Raw genomic sequence first — 5,662 nt, 5'->3', positions numbered from 1 at the left:
GATGCTATGTTAAGTTCTAGTAACACATAACTGAAAGTAGTTCTCTTTAGTCCAATTAAATTCTAAACATTTATAAGAATAATATAGTTAACCTTATAAAACATATTTAATTATATAAAATACATTTTCTTATCTTTTATATTAAGTACAAAATAATTGTATATACTATATTATATAAAGTATATCACTCTCCCACCTAATATTGTATTTTCTCCACCCATTTATAAAATAATTTAAAGCAATTTTGTAGATATTAGTATGGCTCACAAGTAAAGTAGTAAATTGAATTCTTGTGCTCAACTTGTAACCTACAGTGTAAATGTAGGTGCAAGTGATGTGCCCCGTCTTCTTACCAATTCACAAAACACACCCTTCCTCTGTCCCTGAACCCAGACATGGCCTCTAGATCTGCAGGCAGGCAGTATTCATCAACTGAGTGTACATGTAAAAAAAAGATTTATTTTCCATCCCTGTATTGAAGGACACAAAAGCAATAAAATATATTTTGTTAGTAGTTTGGTCTAGGACACCACAGTTATGTAATGATGGAGCAAACTGGAAAGTGAGAAGGGGGACATTGGGTAGGGCTGGCTAATTATGTTTATGTCCTGTGTTTTTAATGAATATGCATTTGAATATGTGGTTTTCAAAATCTGAGTTCTGTTTTTTGAAAGACCCATAAATATTTTTGCAAATTCTATTTTATCTCCTCTCTTACTCTACCTCCAACAGTCGTCTTTTCCTCCTCTCAGCTCTTATGATGCTAAGTTCTGGACTGTTTTTCTACATTTTGTCCCAACCAAATATACAAAGCTGTTTCAAGTATTCAACTGCAAATAGTCTCCCTGACCTGAGGAAACCTACCTCTTCCTTTCTTCCTGGAATCCATTGAAAGGATTAAGTTGAATTACTTTTCTTACAGGAGTATCTTCCTGGTGGCATTGCCAGCTATGGGGTACTCTCCCATTGCAAAGAAAAGGTTTTCTGGGCATCGTAATAGGACTTCCTGTTTCCTGTAAAATGAAAGCAAGGAAATGAGGAAAAAGGAGATGAGAAATTTTAAAGTCAGATTATACCTCACAGTAAAAGGAGAACAATTGGAAATGGTGAAATGATGAGTTGGTGAAAACAAATTTAAGGGAGAAATTTAAAAAATGAGAGAGGGTAACCAAGTAAGAAATACACATTAACCAAGACAAGCACACATTAATCATGCATATTAGTTATAAAATATTTAATAACTGAGAACTCAGTTGTCTTCATGAGGGACCATGAGGCACTAGTAAACATAGCATGAAAATGATAGTGACATTTTGCAATGATGACATTTGAGATTAATGATAGATCAGTTAGATACACTGATAGAAGCTTAGAAAAAAGTTTAAGTTTTAATATTGGTAGAGAAAAGGTAAAGTGATTTCTCAACTGAGCATCCTTATCCTAGAAAAATAGCTAATGATTAGAAATATAAATTTTGTCAAAGAAAATTAATATGGATATAGGCTAATGTTTATCTCATAACCAAAATGAAAGACAAAAAATAACGGCTTCTAATTGAGCACGTATATGTTTCTGCCTACTGAGTGAATGAATTCAGGAACAATTGGTCAATTACACAGCTCCCTCAAAAAACTGAGGAAAAGTGTGTATGGCCTCAATTTTGAATGAACTTAATTCTAAGATATTATTGGTATAAAGTTTATTAAATATTATTTTTGCCTTGTACATCACATCTCCATAATGCACCTATAAATTATAAATATTTTTTGTCTATTAAAGAGGGGAAGGACTTATTACAAAGTTGTTGAAAGTCTGAATCTGGTGGAGTCTGCTTTTCACACACCTTTATAGAAAGTTAGTATACACACGCACACACACACACACACACACACACACTGACACTCAAATAAATTGAGACAAGGGCTGTGATAAATTTGATTGGGCAGGATTATTATAAATATTATTTTATTACATTCTCTTTTCTCTTCTCTGGCCCTAGAGATGCTTTGGTTGTTCACTGGTCCTCAGAATCCCATTCTTCACTCAAATATGTGTTCTGATAAAAAGATGTGCAACATAACTCATCCTGAGAAATAGAAATGGAATGTGACACTGTCTCTCCTGTATGGGCAGTGAATAGGGAAAAAAATCATACTGAATAAAATAATAAACAGATCTTAGTGAAACAAGTTTTCAGGCAACTGTAAGGATGTAAGAATTCATCAACATCATTTTATCAAGCCAACAAGTAAACAATAAAGAGCAACTAAATATACTTTTCAGCATAAATACAAATGCCATTAATCTGTTGTTTATGACTGTTTTTCACTCCCTACATCAGATCCTGGAAGCAGTATTTCAGTCAATTCTACCTGCCTCTTCTCCGTATAAGAGTCAAAATCTTATAAATATGTTCTTCTGTTTCTTTAGAATTGCCCAAGTTTATTTATGTTAATCAGGATTCACTATTATCTTATGCATGGTTAATACAGTGACTGGTAAAATATGACATGATATAAAAATGTTAGTCACCTATTCATTATTCATTATTAAAAATAAAAGATCTATCTATCTATCTATCTATCTATCTATCTATCTATCTTGAGAGTCTCTCCGTATGGTCTCTCTCTCTCAAAATAAATAAACTTTAAAAATAAATAGACCTTAAATGGGAAAAATCAAGAAACAAAAACATAAGTTAATTTTTTTTCAATGTGGTAAAAGTAGACAAGACTGTTTTTATTTATCTCAACATCAAAGGTGAGAGTCTTTCCTACTTCTAGTAATATAATCTATCAACAGCCTTTAGACAGAAGGTTTGAAATACTGGACTTATACAATGTTTGCTTTAAAGGCTACATGAACATATGTAATCTATAGGACATCATTTTCCAAGCCTCCACTTCTATATGTAGTCTTTTTTGAAACCAACCTGAGAACACATTTGTAATAGAAGTACCATCAGTGTTTTCTTCCACAGTTGCCTCTCCTCCTTTTCCATCTGACAAAGTAATCCATGTATTTCATCCTGACCGATTGCCTGCTGGGGTGCCAAACAAAGGGAAAATATCCATATCTGGGTAGACCCCTCATTCAGGGCATGGATTACCCATTGCAAGAATTTTTGCCTTCCCTATTTGATACAAATCTTGGTTTAGGAGGGAATTAAGTAGAGGTAGCACAGTCATTTGACCCATGCTGGGATATTTTGAATTTAAACAACTCTTGGGATAGGGAAGAATTAAAAGAAATCTTTTTAATGATCCTGCCACACTCACCTCTCTACTGTTGCCAAAGACTATTGCAATAGCATAAGTTATGTATTATATACTATTACATTTCTTGTAGAAGGTAGTTCCATAAACAGAATTAGAAAAAATACTAGAACAATTAATACCAGAATTTGTATGAAACCATGAAAGATCCTGAATAGCCAAAGCAATCTTGAGAAGCAAAAGTGGAGGTATTACAATTCCAAATTTCAAGGTATACTGCAAAGCTATCATAATTAAAACGGTATGTTAGTAGCACAAAAATAAGACACATAGATCAATGGAACAGAATAGAGAGCTCAGAAATAAACTCATGCTTATATAGTCAATTAATCTATGACAAAGGTGATAAAAAAATATAATGGAAAGAAAAATGAAACTGGACCACTTTCTAACACCATATACAAAATTAACTCAAAATTATTAAAAACTAGACCTGAAACCATAAACATTCTAGAACATAGGTAGTAATTTCACTGACAAACCTAGTTCCATATATTTATTTAGATGAACATCAAAGAAGAAAATATAATTGAATTGTTATTAATCCCTTTCAGATTGTAACAGTAACTGATAACATCCATTGAATTGAATTTCATTTTTAATAAAATTTACTTTATATGTTTAATAACTACCAGAATGTGTTTTTAAATCATGTCTTATTAATAAATGTAATAAATCAGTAAAAGGAAAAATAAAATTTCAAGGACATAAATAAATTTGTTTATATACATTTTTAATATTCATTATATTTGAATGTAATAAAAATGCAGAAATGTAAATACATAATTATTTAGTATTTTAAATTGGAGGCATGTTCAGCAATGAAATATGAGTTCAACAAAATGAAAAGGATACAAAATTTATGATGCTAAAGATCTTCAGATGTTCTTTAAATATATGATGTGGATATTACATCTCGTTTAGATTTGAACACTTTCTAAAGAGTGGTTTAATAATTTTCTTTTAAATTCCAAGATTTACAATGTAACCCAGGCCACATAATTTACACATTTTTTAATGTGTCGCCAAAGAAAGAAAGAAAGAAAGAAAGAAAAAGTTAGTAGGTTGTTTTAAAACTTCTTGGTCCAATATCATAGCTACACATAAGTATTTAAATTTAAATCTAAATTAAATTAAATAAAAACTTGGATGCAACCACATTTCAATTGTGAGGCAAGTGGCTTCATATTAGACAAGGTAGACATAAAAAATTTGTCACCACACAAAGTTATATTGAACAGAACTGTTTTAGGAAATTGTATTTGTTTCAGCAATGAAGTCCCTTGAATTTATACAAGACTAGATTTTCCATATCAGTGACATATATGCCTAGTTTTTCTTTCCTCTTACTCATGAAGAGGCCACCAAAATATGCATAGATTTAGGATTCAAAGGTATGTTGATAGACTTACAGAAAATTTCCCTTTGGGTTTAATGCATGATTTTCTTTTATTACCTGTTAATAAAAAAAGGTTGTGATTAGTTTCTGTGGGGTTTTTGGTATACCAATAAATGCTTAAATCATGACTAAATCACAGTTTATCTTAGTTTCAAGAGATTATTTTTATTATAGATATATACAGTATGACTGTTCAGAAGAGAGTGCTTCTGATACTTATTATTTCTCTAATTTACAGTGATATATATATATATAGTACTTATATAAAATGCTATAGAAGTAGCATTTTAAAATATGCATTTCTATTAACATTTTTTTAGCAAAGAAATTATAAAGGCAGAACAATCTTGGCAGTTTTAGACAAGAGGTAACCACTAGCTGCAACTATAGAAGGACATTGCTCCTCTGATACCGAATTATATAATTAGGATTATATAGTTCAGTGATATATGGATGACATTTGTTATATGAAAGGAAAATATAATTTTTTATAAAATATACCTGCCACCATATTAGGACTGATATAAAATTGTCAGGGTATATTTGCATATTTATATCAGTCCTAATATAGTGTCAAGGTATATTTGCAGATAACAATATAAGTCATATAAACTATAATTAAAACTTTAGAGTACAGATATTAGAACACTGTCTTTGTGTGTTCTCATGCCAGCAACCCTGAGTATAAATAATTTCTTATTTTCATGCACTGTTGATGGGAATATAAACTGGTATAGCCACTGAGGAAAACAGAATGGAGGTTGCTCAAAAAATTAAAATTAGAAATATCATACAATCCAATAATCCTACTACTCAATATTACCCCAAAAAGCCCTGATTTGTAAAGATATATGCACTCCTATGTTTATTTCTGCATTATTTACAATGCCAGAGATATGGAAGCAACCAAAGTGATCGTTGATAGAGAAAAGGATAAAGAAGATGTGAAGTACATATATGAATGTTACACAGATATAAAAAAGGATGA

The sequence above is a fragment of the Crocuta crocuta genome, unplaced genomic scaffold (genome assembly GCF_008692635.1).
Source record: "Crocuta crocuta isolate KB4526 unplaced genomic scaffold, BGI_CrCroc_1.0 scaffold517, whole genome shotgun sequence".
Classification (NCBI taxonomy): domain Eukaryota; kingdom Metazoa; phylum Chordata; class Mammalia; order Carnivora; family Hyaenidae; genus Crocuta; species Crocuta crocuta.
Note: the sequence above shows the minus strand (reverse complement) of the source record.